At 35.3% G+C, this 17985-nt stretch overlaps 1 long non-coding RNA gene across 12 annotated transcripts in view; it reads left to right on the top strand.

Annotated features, from left to right (window-relative positions):
- The first annotated feature begins 265 nt into the window (after nucleotides 1–265).
- The window catches only part of LOC125699723 (uncharacterized), a 122752-nt gene continuing 105032 nt past the window's right edge, over nucleotides 266–17985 (top strand). For 11 of the 12 annotated variants that reach the window (XR_007379670.1, XR_007379672.1, XR_007379671.1 and 8 more), the window contains exons 1-3: nucleotides 266–376; nucleotides 1043–1112; nucleotides 5871–5913. This is a non-coding gene — a long non-coding RNA (uncharacterized LOC125699723). The remainder of the gene's footprint in view (nucleotides 377–1042; nucleotides 1113–5870; nucleotides 5914–17985) is intronic. The other variant, XR_007379678.1, reaches the window with a different exon arrangement.

A 17985-nucleotide genomic window follows, 5' to 3' on the forward strand; every position in this document is an offset into this window, starting at 1 on the left:
TCTGACATCTTTCTGTTCTTGCAAACAAAGCGGGTGTATGACGGATGTCACAAATGTAATCATCCTGTGATTTTTATTTTTTGTTGTTTTTGTTTTCAGTTGGTTTTTTTTTTTTTTTTTTTTTTTTTTAACGAATTCTTTGCTAGTGGACTTTTGGAAGTTGAAGTTAAATCAGTGTAATTGTTGATTTTAGGGCAGCTTACACTAGTTGAGAACATTGCGTCCAAAGTTCTCCCTTTAATTACAGTCTTGTATTTAACATTTCAGCATTTCAGCATTTTACTGCTGAGTTTTTCAGTGATCGCTCATTCAGTACACGCTTTAGAAGCTGCATGACTTTTACTGTCTAAGCAAATGGAAAAGGAATCAGCCTCCGGTAGGTCCAGCATTACAAGATCAATGAAGCTCATATTTTATTTTTTTATGCTGATAGAACATCCTCATTTTAGTTATATGCTAATTTTATTTGGAGATATTGCATTTCTCTACTGAAATTTAAAAATCCATTTTAGTCTCAAAGAGGCTTACAGTTTCTTTTTAGTGGAAGTATTTCTGTTAGCTAATACTGAGTCAGCTAACGAGCACTCACAGCGGATGAAAGTACCGATTCTATAGAAAAGGGAATTACTAATATTAGGATTAGGAAAACCTGATGCAAGAAAATACATATAAGAAAACCTGTTCTTTTGTTATTTTCAACAAAGCAATCTCTTTGTGAATAGAGTATGAAGATTTAAAGCTGAAGAGTTCTATCTTACTTCTCTTCAAGCACTTATAAATATGCATCATGCTACAGAGGCTGGAACTGTAGAGAAGGTGATAAAATGTTTCTTCCTCCTCGTTATTGCTCCTTGCTCAGCAGATTATTTATTATGATAGTTCTTAATAAATAATTGATGGAGAACTGATAACACAAAATTTACTGAATATGTAGAGTGTTTTATTATAACATTAATATGCTACAGGTGTGTTTTATTGATCAATTAACATATACCTCAAGGTGTTGTATGATATCTGAGGCTGCTGGTGTTTGTATTAACAGGCTGGTAAAATGCATCCTGGAGGGTCTTAATGGTGTTGTATAGTGAGGAAAGAAGTCCTATATTTGAAAGGTATGTCTACAGAAATTGCACTGTGGTCTAGATATGCAAGCTAGATTTAAATGAGGAAGCCTGAGTTCTGGAAGTAAGCTAACAATAGCAATGTGGGTCTTTTATGGAAGTTAATTTACTCTGGCATTTGGGAGAAACTATCTTAGAGCTAAAGTGGTCTCCATTAATTTTCCAGCTTTCCTGGAAAAGTTGTAAAAGTCAGTTTATCTCCATCACACTTACAGGGCCTTGCACAGCACAAGCATGCTTGTTATCTCCAGTTGCTACTCTTCATATATTTATATTTTGAATGAAGTCCAGAAAATTTAAATTGCATCTAAGTTTCTTTTAAACTACTTTATCTAGTAATAGTTTTAATTTCAGAAAATAGCTAAAGGTTTTGTGGGAGAGTGGGAGTGGTATTTTTAATGGGACTTGGTGCTTTATTTTTATATTTACTTCATACTGTTTGCTTTTCTATACCCTTTGTACAGACTGACTTACACAGTGTCCCTCGACTATCATTAGTCTCTTCCTTACTTCTCTCTTGTCTTATTTTCATTCTGTGCACAACAGAAGATGAGTAGCTTTAGGCTCACATTTTTAGTGGAGTGGTTGCGAGGGAAAATGGAAAACTGCATTGTTCAGTGTCTGCCTATTCCTAGGTGAAACTGTCTGACTGCATGCAAAACACAGAGCTCCAAGAGCACAAGAATGTCTGCAATAGATCAGACCAAGGGTCCAGCTGACCCTGGAGAAATCAGCAAAGACAACAGGCAGGAGAAAACACTTGAAGAAAGAGAGTAAAAGCAGAGCAAGCATATTGGTATTTCTCTATAGCCTTTCCTGTTTTCATCTGAAGTGTTAAGGACTTCTTAAGTAGAATACTATATCTAGACTTACTTTTTAATAGCCCTTGAGAATTCTTATACATTTTCTGAAGTTCTTAATATTTTACACATTAACATCTTACTTGTCCTTTTGGAATGTATTTCATTGTTTCTGAGTAGCACTGGAAAAGTTGGATTTACGTCTGTGCTCTTTATTTTACAGCTTCTGCCACAAACTTTCATTGCATACCGTATGGGTCTTGTGCTACAGGGTATACTGAATTATAAACTTGACTCTCTTCTTATCCATGTTGAAGAAGCCTCAGCTCTTTTCTGCTTTCAGCCAATTTTGTCACTTTGTTCTCCATTCTTTTGAAGCCGTTTATGAATATAGCAAAGAACAGGGGCTCCAGCATGAATTTCTGTGGAATATCACTGAATTTCTCATTCAATTTTTAATCCCTGTTAATTCCCGTAATGTTTGTTCTGCTGTCTGTGAGGTTATTGGTATGCAAGGGAAGCTTCTATTTCACCTAATGGTAAAATGAACTTAATTCTTAAGTAGAAAGCATTTTTTTAAGAACCCAGACGTGTATGAACTTTATTTACAGTGAAACTAGCTTTTTGAAAAGCACTCCTACGTTTAAAAAACATGATTTCTTTCTTCAAAAACCACACTGCCTCTTTGCCTTATATTTAGCCACATAGATCATTTTTCAAATATTTTCAACTACTTAGACAAGCGTGAACTTGTGTTGCCTCATTAGTATTCCTCCCCATTCTGGCTGTAAACTTTACAACCAACCAGAATCTTTGCCATTTTCAAGTGATAACACATTGAGTCTGGTGAGAATGTGCTGGAAACAATCATCAAATATTCAAACAGTCTGTACTCTACATTGCAGCATGCTTGAGCAAAAGAGTGGAAACATCGTGAAACACAGTATTTACTACCTTTTTCACTGGAGGTAGTCCCCAAAATCTCATGTTTGCTCTACAGGAAAATAGGTAGTACCACAGGAGAAAAGAAACTGTAACTGAAATTCTCATTCAAACAAAGCTATTGAAGTGCATTTGCCCTTCAGCCTACCAGTTCAAAGCTGTTTCTGTCAGTGCCATAAAGGCAAATGAACTGCTTTGGAACATTATTTTTATTCAGCTGGTCAGGCTGCACCTGATTAAATGCTCTAAAAAGTACCATTGGTACTGGTAAGTGGAGTAGTGTAGGAGCAGTAGCATATGGAATTGTTACCGATCCACACACCCACCTCTAGCTCACTGTTATGTGAATAAGGAGGTAGAAGATGGAGACTGTGAAACAGAAAAGTGGACCAGAACCAAAGCAGTATGAGTTGCAGAATTTAAAACCTGTATTAGAAACCAAAAAAGAGAAATGATAACTGTCAGTGGAGGCTGGCTTTCCATTTGTGTGAGAGGTCCTCAACATAAATGTTTTTTCTGTTACTGAACTTCTCAATTGGTATATAGGACTGGACTCTCTACACAGAAATCTTTTTGTTTGTTTGTTTATTTTTACTTAGCCCTGGGCTTGCTGAAATCAATGGAATTATTAGCAAAAAGAGGCTCTGAGTGGTAACCAGGGGACTTGGTCCTGGAGTTTGTATGTGAATACTGTCTTGCATTTTGAGTGCACATAAGGCTGAGTTCTTAAAATTAAGGTGGTTGGAGCAATACCAAATGCTGCGAGGTTTGATCCAGTGTGGTTGTTTGTGGGCTGCAAGGCTGTGCTCCCCTACTGAGGACTAAAATGTTGCTGCCACTTGGACAGCAGCTGCTGTGCTTCTGTGGCTAGCCATGGTCAGCCTTCCTTCTGACTTTGGGCATAAAGCTGGTTTCTTTTATTTATTCATTTGTGCACTTATTTATTTATTGTTGTCTGTGTGGTTGTAGTCAGGTAAGTGTGACTGACAATGGAGTGGACACATGACTTCTCTAAACTTTGCTTTTCCCTTCTCTGCTAAAGGTTATATTATTTCTGTCCTGGCTGAAATTAGCGTGGTTTTTGTAATATGAATATATTTTTTGAGTCGTCTAAGTTACTCACTTCTTCAAGATCAAAGCTTTCTTAAATTAAAAAAAAACAAACAAACAAAACAAAACACAATAATAGTGTTCAAACAATTGCTTCAAACTTTCAGTGTTTAATGGGGAGGGGTGAAGATGTCTATGCCAAAACAATATGCTATAAGGGAATACTTCTGGCAGAAAAGGAACTAAATGCTAAACATCTGTACAAATCACATTTTGACTAACTTTAACTGAAAAATACTGTTGATATTTATTGGGAAGGCAAGAATCCTTTCTAGCCCAGGAGTGCCTGAAAGATGAAAGAGCGTGATAGGAAGGTGGCTTAGCAAGGGAATATGAAATCTAGACAAGATATGCCAGTGCTGCACTTGACTACAGATGAGCTGAAGATGTTTATAGCAGATAACTCTGAGCAAAAAGTTTCTTGAGGAAGGCTTGTATTTTGCCTGTCAGATCTGCTTCTAGTCTAGTGATTATCAACATCTTAGCTGCTTCAATTCCCTGATGAACAGCATCGAAAACTTGGGTTTTATAAATCACCTCACGACACTGTACTACAAAGCCCTGATGATCAGCAATGCAGTGACCACACTTATGGGAAGTAAAAAGCATCGTTTCTGGGAATAGTATGAGAACGTATCAACTCCACACATCTTGATTGCAAACTCTGTAGATAGCCAAGGGTTTTGTGGCTTACTCCTTGACCTTCACCTTTGCTTTCACGGACTGCAAACTTCTCAGACACATCCACAGTGTGAACTGCATCTTAATAGCTAGACTGTGTGATGGAGAGATTTACTTCCATTCTTAATTGGGCAGTGCCTCTAGCTCTGACATTCACAGTCATAAAGATTTTCTGCTTCCTATTTCCAGTTGCATAGTATCTCTGGGGAATATACGACAATTTATAGCGCTGAAAAGTGACTTCAATGTGCATATTTACATTGTATTATTATATAAACTTTCTGGCATATTTAACAAAACTAAATCATTCTGGTTCTGCTTCTCTTTCTGTTTTACCTCATCTTTCTACTGTTAGGCCCAAAATAATGTTTGCAATTATTAATGAATAACAAACAGTAAGTTCAGAGACAGTTAATCTTCTAGCTTGCTTTCTCAAGAGGAGGGCATGGACCAGGGGGCAGACAGGATGCTTTCACAAAGCACCAGTCTTCACTGTGACAGGAAGGATCAAATAATAGGTTCCAAACCGGTCTATTATCCCACCACCAAAAAGCATTCCCCCCATACCTTCCACATTTCTGGAGTGGCAAGCACAGTTCAGTACTCGTGCGCATTCCTGGCTCCTCAGCATATTGCCACTGCTGCTTGGTCTGTTCTATGCACTCCATTTATATCTGAATATTCTTGCTTCCTTTTTACATTAGATCAGTTACTATGGTTCGTTACTTTTCCATATACAGTTAGTGCATTTAGGCTGTTTCTTTTTGTCCTCACATGAGCATGCATATGTTTCAACTAATTTTGATCTGCAGCTGTAAATTCTAATGATTTATGAGAACTGCAATTGCTGTATTAATGCTAATTCACATCTGTAAGTAAACAATCTTGGAACCATAGAGGGAAAGAAAAAATCTTGAAATTTGGAGGAAAAATCAACTGGATCTTCAGCATTGTAATCATGCTGAATTAAAATTAGGCTTATTTGTTATGGTAGTTTGGCTCAGGATACTTGAGATACCCCAGGAACTATTGGCTACTTCCACTGTCTCATAATCATACATCATTTGTTGGCATTGTTGTGGATGCTGGGCAAGTTGCTTTGCCTTTGTAAGTCTCTGTTCCCTAGTCACAATCTGGAAATTAAAGTAGCTGTTTCCTTTGTAAGATACTCTGAAATTTATTGATTATATATTAATGGTAGATTTTATTTTTTCAGTTCATGAATGTGTGTACCACAGACCACAAACCTGTAAAGCGATGTAAGTAATCTTCTACTGCGAAGTAGCTTGTTTTCTACTCTTTTCTTTATTTATTCTAAAAGGTAACATAATTTTTAGGTGTGTAGACTAGCTCTGCTTTGCATCCGTATCGCAAACATTATTCTAAAGGTGAAAAATTGTGTTTTGCTTCCTGTCTAAATATTAAGGAAAAATCCAAGCTTTGCATTCCTGTGCCATGTGCTGATGAACAGTGGTATTTTCATGTATGTTAGATTTCTGTCTTGAAAACATGCTGTTGGAAATGCCTATTCTCAAGGTGCTAAATGTCAGAGTGTATTACTTGCCTTACAGTGGCTGTAAGTTCTGTAAAATCCAAGATTAACAAAAGGCCAGTGCACTGAGAAGCTATGTGGATTAATATGTCCTCAGTTTTAATTTTCTATATCTATTAACACGTCATTATTTGTAAGTGGTGCTGTTGATACTGGATCAATTTTTCTTTGAAAGCAATGATCAAATGCTGTAGGTCAATAGAATAAGATTTGTTAAATATAAACTATTGACAGGAAACTATATTTGGAAGTAAACTATCATCTTGTAGGTTACCTTCAGGCGGTTTGTTACGTGTACTTACTATGAATTTCTTTATCAGAGATCTTGGAAAACAAATGTACGTTATCAATCTGCGATTACTCCAAGATTTTTTTTTTTGCATCAGCATTTAATTTTATTTTATCTCCTCTTCAAAGGAAAATGGATGCCATTTCATTTCAGCAGAGTAAGAAATTAAAAAGGTCATTGGGTGAGAGAAGAATATCTTTACCATTATTTTTTATCAGTTCTAGTTGTTCTAACATCTGCCAGATAATCTTCATCTCTACAGCTTTTATTCAAGACTCAGTGACATTTCGTTACTGATAACTTTTAATTAAAATTGTTACTGTAAAGTCCTTCTAATAAAAATATATGGTGCACTATATCTTCAATTTAAAAAAAAAAAAAATAATCAGTCACTGCAGTATATTTTTATCAGTCTGATTCCATGGGAGTCTACCTGTAAGTCTCTTAAACCAGTCGTGTATAACTGTGAAGGCTGATGGGTTAGCCTGCTCTTGAGTTACTCTGCTATTACTTTCTGCCCATTATGGTTAGAAAGAGAAAAGGCCAATTAGGCTAAAAGAATAATCTGCAAATGATCCAGGTAAAGTGACAGGAGATAAATGAGGGTCTCTTATCTCAGTACAATAATAGGAACCTACAAAAGGAAGAGAGACAGGAAAAGGAAAAGGTTGATGCAAATGTGGTTTAAGAGTGTAAAAGCAGTTCAACTTCACACTGGTAGAGATCAGGAGCTGATGTTAGTTGAGTTATGCTATGTGTTCATCTTAAAGCAGCATTCTGAAAAGTGTTTTAGTCTTTCATAAAAAGAGTAAAGAAACTCTTAATTATGTAGCTGGGCAGCTGTATGCTCAGTTTCTCAACATTTTTATTCAGTTTCAAATTATATATAGCAGACAGCTAAATATCATCTCAGTATTGACGTATAAATAAGCATTATTTATTTAATGCTGAAAAAGTAGGCAGGGCTCAGAATATCTATAATGAAAGAGGAAGTCATAAACCCTTGGAATGGAGTAGTAAAGAAAGTAGCAACACAATCGAGTGGCTTCAGTCATGTTGTGAGGCAGTGTAAGACTGATGCATACTTTGCTAGAAGGAACTTTAGTCATTGAGGCTCTGCGCAGCTTCTTTTCCCCCTGAAAGTTAAAAGAATAAAACAGAGTAACTAGGCTTCCATCACTGCAGTGCTGCAGTGAAGATATTAAACAAGGATTTATTTTTCAATAGAACCTGTAAGACCTCACGTCTCTCAGATTTTTTTTTTAATTGTTCTTACTGGAGTTTGTAACTTACTAAATAGTTCAATCAGGTTACAGTTGTCTTGGTAGTTTATTTGTACATAATGAACAGTTAATCAGATATTTTGACTTAATGTTTCTTATTTTACAGCTCATCCTACCTCAAAGGGTACAGTTCCATACATTAACTTGACATCAGGTTAATGAACTTTGGCAATCTGAAAACTACATCTCTAAATCTACTTTACGTTTAACTAAAGTACACGGTATCTAGTTTCCTATAAAAGCAAAGTAACATGCCAAAATGACAGTGGTATATTTCATGTGTTCATTATGCTTGTGGTATTTTCTGCATGATCTTCTATGTTGATAAGTGTACAGGCAACTCCTTCATACCATAAATAGAATCACTTATCAGTAGATGCAGAGCAGTGGTTTCTCTCATTTTCCCATGATGAAAAATAAATGCAAAATTAAACTCCTGAATTAATCTTTAGAAACAGACACTTCAGAACTTAATGTTTTTTATTTTTCTTTTATTTTTTTCAGAATGAAATACATTTTTCATTTTTAAAGTTTTTATACTGTTATTAAAATAATAATAAGATATATTCATTGTTGTAGTATAACATTAGAATATCTTCCTGGGCTGTTTCAGATATCGTTACAGAATGAATTGAAAAATCAACCATTTTCATCCTTCCAAAATGAGGAAATAAAGATAAGCTCTGTAAAATTACATGAAATAGTGAGAATTACTAAATAATTATATAGCATTGTGAAATTGATTCATGTATTTGTAAAAGAGCAAGTCAGCCTTTGTCCCAGTACGTTCCTTGCTGGTGGTTTTTGTTTGTTTGTTTCTTGTTGTTTATGTTGCTAAAACCTGTTTGTAAGTATAAAAGGGAAAGATATGGAAATGAGAAGAGTTGTCACACAGCAAATGGCATCAGCTAGAAAAATACAATTAATAGCATCCTAGATAGTGTACCTGTTCTAGGGTACGCTGATTGCTCTCAGCTGAATCTGGGCCCAGCCTCTATTCCTTGACAGCTATGCAGACGTGATGGGCAGCGGCGCTGCCTGGAAACATCCCCTGCATGTAATGAACAGTGCCAGATTTGCCATTTGTGTTAGGGCAAAGAGATTCATTGGCAGCAAATTGTGATGGAGCCGTGCCAACTCACTTTAAGAGACTTTCGTAAAGTTTTCAGTTTTGTAAATGTTTTCAGTTTGATCAAAACCGTTTGTGGCTTTCACAGCTGACCTTTGAGTCTTAAAGAAAGAGTGCTGCCTTAAACCAGATGGCACAGTGTGGAGAGAGGTGTCCTGGCACCAGAGAGAGCACTTTCACTTCCACTCAGACCTTCATCAGGGATTACCTGAGTATGGTGTCCATACTCTACTATGATCAGAGAAAATGGGATTAGATGTAATCCTAACTCCTGGGATACAGACAATTAGATTTACGTGTTCCCTGCAGCTATACTTTCTTGCACTACCACAGATGAGAAAAAGACCCAGGAAGTAATCTGCCATGAAACCATTTTCAGAATAAAATTTCAATTACTCTTCTTTTCACGTGATTTTGCTTCCTTATTGCATGGTCTATTAACCTGTATATCAGGTGATCAGGTTGCAGCAGTATAAAAGGGGAAAAAAAAACAAAACAAACAAACAAAAAAAAACAGATATAAACATGAAGTTCAAAATAAAGTTGAAAATTTAATAAGTAGTTTGGAAGAAACTTGATGCTGAAGGCTGTAATAGAAATGAAGCTGATGATAAGAAGCATGACCCTCCAAGATGCTCTTAGAGTGTATTCGGTAGAAGCTGAATATACAGAATTGAACCCTGAATGATTTATTCACTGGGTTGTTTTCCAGTGAGACGGAAGAAGAGATCACAAATGAGAAAAGTAAAATATTCAGTAGTTTTGTGATTGCTCTCCAGAAGATAATTGTGACAGTTAATAAAATCTGGTGATTGCTCCAAGTTTACATTTGGAATTTTTGGGGCTCTTCTGGTCATTTAGTATGAAAAAGTAAAAACTAAACATTAGCTAACTTTTTTAGAAAAATGAAAGATTCAAATTCTTCAGGTTCATTAAACTATTTATAGAGCAGAGAGGATGTGAAACATTTTAGCAGTTCATTTCTTACCTTTATTTCACTTAATTCAACTGTTGAGAAAGATTGATTTTTAAGAAAAGAAAACTAATTTAACTTTTATTTTCATTCCTTAATAATAATATGTTTTAAAGTTTTTATATATCCATGCATCTCCTACAGGAACTATTCACGTAAGAGAATTGATAAATCTCTTACTGGAGATCATAACCCTGCCAATAAAAGGTAGCTGGTGCTTTGTAAGTATTCTTTAATTCAAGCTTACTGCCCTAGCTCTGTCGTCACTCTCACCAGATAGGAAGCAGCAAAATTTCTGAGTTTATAGCAGCTCTCTCCTGTTCTTTTTGTTTGGTTGGTTCATGGTTTGTTTGTTTTTTTTCCAAAGTATGTTAATTTTAAAAACTTAGCAGTAAAAATCTAGTACTAGAAAAAAAAAATAGGAAAAAATGTACAGGGTTTTCTGGTAATCAGATTAGTATAGACAGTGCAGTATTGATAGTGCTGTAGTTTTACCATGTGCAAAACTGTAGGAAGGATGGGTACAGATACTGAAATTGTTACCAAACAGTAACTCATCCAAGTCTTTTTCTAAGCCTAATGTAGTACTAATAAGGCCACATTTTATTATATAAACAAAACAGACTGTTTCCGAGTCGTGCAACAGACAGCAGTGATTTTTTTCACAGCCCTAGTTAGCAAAATGATAAAAATGAAATTGTTTTCTTCTAAAAGCTTCTTTTTATTCTTAATTTCTATATGCAGTTTGCAGCTGTTAATGTTGATGAAATACATATACAGATGAAAAACTGAGGAGCAGCAGCTGTGATGTTGCCCCAGATAATTAATTGAAAATATACTTCCAGATAAGTTTTCCGTGATGGAAATGAAGGCAGCAGCACCTCAAAATCTCATGCAAACCTTCAAAAGGGTGCTTTCTCAGGCAGTCCCATATCAGCACCAGAAATTCAAATGAATTAACTACATATCGTAATGATATTAACATGTTCTAGTAATAAATCTGATACAGTCATAAACATTGTTCTATCTACTTTGTTGCTGACAAAGACTCAAAAACTCCACCGGAAAAGTGAAACATTTAAAATACATGAACTAAAATATTAGAAGTTTGGCAAATGTTGTGCCAGAATCCCTGGCTAGCCAGTTCACATTGCATTCATTAGTTCTGTTCTGTCATTCTGGATGTCTTTTTATATGAAGAAGGTGAAGAGCAAACTTACCAGTATTTTTGGGAGGATTTTCAAGCTTTTTCAGAATAACCCATGTTTTTTGAAATGCCAGCCTGATATTTGCACTCTGCACAGCTAATCATCCATCTGCATTCTGTCATAGAGAGAAAGCAAAGGTGTATGATTGCTGGGGGTGAAGAAAAGAGGAAAACATACTTTCTGTCAATCTTGTCGCTGTGAGTATGATAGCTTGTTCAGTCTTGTCCATTTCATTCAGGTCAGGCTCACCAGTTTTAGCTGTGAACTTATTCAAACCACAAACCCATCAACTACAGTGCATTTCTTGAAGGCTTCTAGTGTGTCATCCTCTTCTCTGCTGTCTTTTTCCCTTCTGAAGAGCATTTAATAAATTCTCCACTAGTACAAAACAATGTTCTCTGTATCAGAAGAAGCACTTCTCTACACACAGAGATGCTAAGCTTGTCCAGAAGTACAGAGAATTGCTCCAATATGTTTAAATTAGTTGTCAAAAGCAGAAAATAAGAGTATACATGACTAAAGAGTTAGCTGAAGAGGTAAGGACTTCAAGTAAGAAGGCTTGGGGATGTTGTGCATTACGGACTTATGGCAACGCCAGTTGTCATTAGTGGTGGAAAGAAACCTAGAAATGGCAGAACCCTATTGAGCTACTGTCAATTTTTGTGAAATTATTAGCATCATAATCAAATTTTTAGCTTTTGTATGCCATTAGGGAAGCCTCATAACTTCATTGGCATTTATTTGTAAGGGAACAAGGGAAAGGAATTGTTCTTCAACATAAGTAATTAGCTATGTTGTTTTTATGTGAATCAAACTAAATTACTTTTGTTGTTCGCTAACAAAACCAAAGATTGTATGGGTATATATGGCTGAAGTTAAGATGTAGTTTTCCAGAGAAAGGAAGACTGGCAGATAACTGTTGTGGGTGAAATGCTGTCATAGGAAACAAAATATTAGAGATTTCAAGCTTTCAGATTTTCATTATTTGTCTTTCTGATAAATTGGGCCATAAGCATACTTGGTTTTGTCTTCTGAATATTTATTAGTGAAATTCTAACCATGTACTTGTAGTTTGTGATCGTAATGCAATTTTATGCTGGGGCAAGTCAGCAAGGTTTGTAGGCATTGCAAGGTACAGACTTCTTGCTACCTACACCTGCTCTTATGTTTCTGTATTAGCTGTTTGGAAGAAAGACCTATTTCCCTAAAAAACATTTCCGCATTATTTGCTGTGTTGCAGTACAGTGAGATACTGGTGATTGGTGCCTGTAGAGACTGCAAATTCATAAGCAGTTTATGCACACTACTGCAAAATAAAGGATAAAATAACAGTATACTTTTGAAATAAATTTTGTTACCTTAGAAAACTTCTCTCAAACATAAAGTTCCCTTAAAGCAGCCATATCTGATATTATCCCTTAATTTAGATGCTCATTGTTTACATATAAACATACCATTAAGTAAACATCTATTTGAAATGCCTGTGAGATACTATTGTCACTTAAACACTTTAGCTGTAGTCTTCAAAATATTACTGAAAAGCAAGAGGAGCTTCTTAATAGATATCTTTGGAATATTACTGCTAGGACCAGTTACATAGTTCTTTATCCTTTTGCACAACCTGCAGTTGCCATTTTGGATTTTTCTAGTTTCCAGGTGCACATATTGCACATACATCATTAAAATGTCTGTTTGAGGAACTCCTCAGTGCTATCTGGTATAGCAAAGAACTGAAAAGCCCAGTATCTAAAATTGTTACACTTTTTAAGACTTTACTATGGTAATTTCTGGTTTTTCAGAGCACCAAATGATGGGCATTTTTTCCCATTCTTTCTGCTCCTTCACTTAGCTAGATTTTTCGCAGATGCATTTAGCTGGTAGAACAAGAGAATACAAGAGTATGAGTAATTGTTTTTAAGTGCTGTTTAAAGTACTATTTATAGCATTTGTTTCCTGGAAATCTTGCCCTATACTACTTGGTAGGAAATAATTTCCAAGTAAGTTACAATGTTAATTTGATAGCTAAACCCTTCCCAATAGTCATGTACTTGACTTGTCTATGAAAGAAATCCCTTTTTAGTCTGAGTGATTGCAATCAATTTTCTCTTACAAGTTATCGGAGATGGAAGCCATACCTCAACACAAACAAGCAGGTGATTAATGTTAGCAAAAGCACACTTAAAATTCAGTTTTGAAATGCACAGTTTAGATCAGATTTTATCACATCTACTTGCTAAAAATCCGAGGAGCTACTTAATCTGTTAATTTTCTAGCCAAGTTTAGATGAATGTCATGGACTGCAATGCTAAAAGCCATTTAACATAAATGTTTAATGAACGAATAAAGCTGTCAAAGACAAATGCGCTTTACACATTATGTATGTATTTGATATGGGTAGATTATGCAATTAGGATCATTGTTGGATCCAGGCTTAAAGGAAGGCTCTTTTCCACAACCTAGAGGCTCATTTCGTTTTGTTGTCTGTTGACAATTTGATTTTGTAGGCAGCTGAAGTACTGTGATGTTGTGTGGCCTATTCTTCAGGCTAAAATAATAGGAGCAGTGGTCTACCTCTTCAGGTTTTTCAGGCCTGGAAATGTTTTTATCAGCTTAGTTCAAACTTCAGATCTGAGTCTTCTACTCCATGAAAACCTCAGACAGAAGTACAGTAGTCTCTTTTTGTATCTATATGATGAATCTTGGTGCTGAAAATTTTGAGTCTTGAATCTTTTAAAGAAAAAAAACAGAAAATACAGAATTTGCATGTAAAAGAAAATATTGGTTCTACTGCAAGTTCTTTTAAAAAATTTCCAAAAATATCACCACTGCTACCTAACTCATAGAAGATCCACATTCTATTTAATAAGGCACACTGGAATGATTTCTGCAATACGATTTTATACTTAGAATGCCATATTTCAATTTCTATTTGGATCTATTCTAAAAAGGCATTTGTGATTTTTTTTCAGCTAACATGTATCTTTGCATGGAAAAAAAAAAAATGATGGTGAAGCCTTGCACTATTCTGCTTTTCTGAGGGCTGTAGGATGCTTTTGAAACACTAAGTTTTCCCCAAGGAAGTCTAATCCCAAAGAAAAGTCTTCTGTAGTAATAATAAAAAAAAAATGGTGTGGACTGAATACAGAAGTCTGTGACAAGCTCTGCTGAAGGTCACCATTATATGTACATTCCTAAACATATTAGTAAAAGTCTCAGAAACCAGAGTAATTTCAGCAATTATTTCTGTATTAAATGGGTATCATTTTTATTGCACCCATCCTACAAAATTGTTAATCAAAAAATTTAGGTTTGAACCTGAAGACTTTATTTAACTAAAACCTAAAAAGAAAATGAACATTTATTTGGATAAAAAGATAATGTGACATTCAAATCAAAGACGTTGATACTCAGCAGTATAGAAATAAATGGCCTAAACTTGGCAAACAGCATGTTCTACAAGAAAATAAATTATACTGGCATAACTGTAGTGACTGCTGATTCTGTACTAATCATTTGTAAATGAAATCCTCTGTTCATTAGCATTTCCATATTCACATGTATAATTTATGACAAAGGTTTGCAGGCACTAACACAGTTTTCATACATTAGTGGTAATTTTTGTTGTTACTGAAACCTAGTAAAGTTTTTAATGCATCAAGATTTTTTACTTATGAAGAAAACCATTGCCTTAATGTTACGTTTAGTGTTTTAAATGTATGTAATGGGCTTAATTTCCATTCTCTGTTCCTTTTTGTAGCAGTCAGTTTGAATACAAAGTAAGTGTAGAAAAAAAATGACCAGAGCTACCTGAGCAAAATCATAGCTTCAGGCTGTATTTTCTGTAAAACACTGAAGTAATTTTCTAGGTTTATCTAAGCTGAAAGGTGGTTTTTGGAAGGAGATTGGGTTGATGGCAATTGCTTGTGGTTTGTTTGTTGTTTTTTTCTGGTTTTTTTTTTTTTTTTTTTTTTTTTGAGAATGCTGATCACTTCCTACTATTCTTGCAGCAGTTTTGAAGTGAGAATTTCTTTTAAGTAACATAGTTAACCTTATATTTTTGCAGGTTTTTTTCTTTCTTTCTTTCTTTCTTTTTTTTTTTTTTTTTTAAGAGCACTTGAGTTGCAGCTCTGAAATTGTTGTATCCTTCTTGAAATAGATAGAAACTCGTATATGAAGAGATGAATATTGAATTTGCGCACTTCTTGGAAATTATTTGCATATTTCATTTTCTCTTTCTATGGTTTGTTTGCCTCTTGCTTTCACTTGCACAAATGTCCTTGAACTAACAGGTAGTTCTTTGGCCATGGTGTGTCACACTGTTGGGATGGTTGAACTTGGGCAGACTGTATTCTTACTCCACACCTCTTTTCTGCCCAGCTCTCTCTTTCTGCTCCCAGTATCTCTGCAAAGCAGGGAAACAAAATCTTTTGTTCTGTTCACATATAGCAAACCAAAACCAGCTGGGACCAAGTGGCTAAACTCAGAATGTGATGAGGTGGAATTGCTTTCCATTAGAGAGCATGTTTTGAATCCTCTATAAAGTTACAATTAAATGGCTGCTCATGTGTTTTCTGTGATTAGAGCACTGCTCTGTGAACTGCTTGGGAAAGAGTTCATTATGTATTATTTTTATAACTCAAAGTCTGTTTAGAATGTATAGGATGCCTGCACAGCTCATTTCAGTGCTTAGTTGGGGAAAAAAAAAGAAAACAAAAAAACAAACACACAAAATAAGACAGGACTGTGATAGCAGTGTGGCTGCTTCTGCATCTTATGAGATAAGAGCAGTATTCAGGCCCGAATGAAGTTATGTGGCCATTAAAACACACAGGAAATTAAAGACTGGAGAGTCTTTAAAATAGCATTCTGATTTGATTTATAAAAGTAAAGACATTTTGGATTATAGAAAGAGCAACAATCCTTAAAATAAAAGTGCTTAGTGTACTGTGCAGTGGATTTTGTAGATGAGATTGCACGTGATATGAGCTATAATACCTTGCAGAATGCGATTTTTGAGATCTTGTGTGCTTCTTCAGCTTGGAATTCTTAGTTTATTAATGTCTGTAGGACAAGATTATTACTAAACAGAGAATGCAAATATTTTGAGAACATCAGAACTTTACTTTCATGAGGAAAACTGACTGCGATAAGGAGAAGAAACAATTTTAGTATCCCTCTACTGTGAGCATCATCTGCAGTCCATCGACGAGCTTGCCCACTCACTAGGAACCAAACCTTCTTGCCAGGTGCTGCCCTGCAATAGCGCTGTAAGTCAGGTCAGAGTTTCTCCCGTTGGGCTTTAGTGTGAACTGCCAGCTGCCTCGAGATGCTGTGCTAATACTCGGTTAGTGGTGGATGTAAATTGAATTGTGACAAATATGTAGAGAAGTGTGTTGCCTGAGGAATTAAATCAATGCTTATGTGTTCTCAAACAAAATTATTTTACTTGTATTGTTTTTATAAGTGAAGTTATTGTAAAAGGAATACGTATTTTGCATTACTTTTTTTTTTTTTTGCATATGAATATCAGAAATGTAAATCATAACTAGAGAAAGTTTTGCTGTGCTTAGTGATTTCATTAGAAACATTGTACTACCGATATAATATGCAAATATTTGTCAGGAATGTAGGAAACAGCTAAATTGGCTCATATAACACTGAAGATACGAATGTAAAATGTCTAAGTGTTTTGTTAGACTGACTATGCACTGAGTTGGTTAACAGAAATATGTAGCTAGAACTTTTTTAATGTTCAGAACTTAAATTCATTTCATCTGTATACTTATACCATTACTTCACTGAAAGGTTTCTTAGTGTTTTTCTGAATGCTACTTTTATAAGTGTTATTTAGGAGGCCTTAGCTCTATATAATAACATAGGATTTTAATATAGTGCTAAATTCTTACATCTAAGGCAACTTTTTTATAGGAAAATCTAAATGTAAGTTTCTTAAGAGGCATAGTATCATGTACTACGCTTATAAGATTTGCTGGAAAAGCAAATGTAGAGTCCTGTCATTTCCTTTTGAGAGATACTTCAGATCACTACATCATAAAAAGAAATAAAAATCTTACAACTGCAGTTAAAGTTAGTAGAAAGAACTTTCTCTAAATTTTCCAAGCAGTTTTAACCCATTCTTTTTAAAATTCACTATCTAAGTAAAGGTGAGAAAATACTAAAAAAAAACACCATAAAGAATTAAAAATCAGGTAAATTAAACTGGATCATCCCTTGTGCTTCCTCTGCAGAAACAGTAAATCCCAGTTTCCAAAGTATTTATGAAAAATTGAACTGTTTTCCTAGTGTTTTGAAGCTCAAAATACCTTTGAACGTTACACAAGAGCAGTTTTAATGTGACACTTGGCTGGCACTGATCTGAAGTCTTTATTCAGGATGACAGTGCCATACCCAGCAAAGCTGGTATGTGGTTACGGAGGCAGAGCGCTTTGGCACACTGACCTTTACTATAGATGAGTCCTGAAGGATTTTGTCATAAAGTGAAAGTAGCATTTTGAAAGCATTTGAAATTATTTTTGTTCTCTGCTTGGAATGGACACAAAATCATTTGGTCCATTTTCATGAGAACAGAATTGTCATGAATTATATCTAGCTGTGTAGACGTGTCTGTATTCATTGATTGAAATTTCTGAAAAATTTGCTCAGACCAATATAATCCTTCTGATGGAACAACTATAACAACATCTGAGGTTGCCCTCAGTGCTTTGAATAGTGCTAAAGGCACAAGAAAAGGGAGTGGGTTCAGCAGAGAAGCTGTAACTCCACCTCTGAGCCACAGGTAATAGCAAGGGCACAAACAATTACGAGAATGAGTTGTTGTAGCTTGCACTCATCCTGTGCTGTGTACCATAGATGCACTGGGATACCGGGCAGCAGGTA

This window comes from Lagopus muta, chromosome 13, assembly GCF_023343835.1.
Source record: "Lagopus muta isolate bLagMut1 chromosome 13, bLagMut1 primary, whole genome shotgun sequence".
Taxonomy (NCBI): Eukaryota; Metazoa; Chordata; class Aves; order Galliformes; family Phasianidae; genus Lagopus; species Lagopus muta.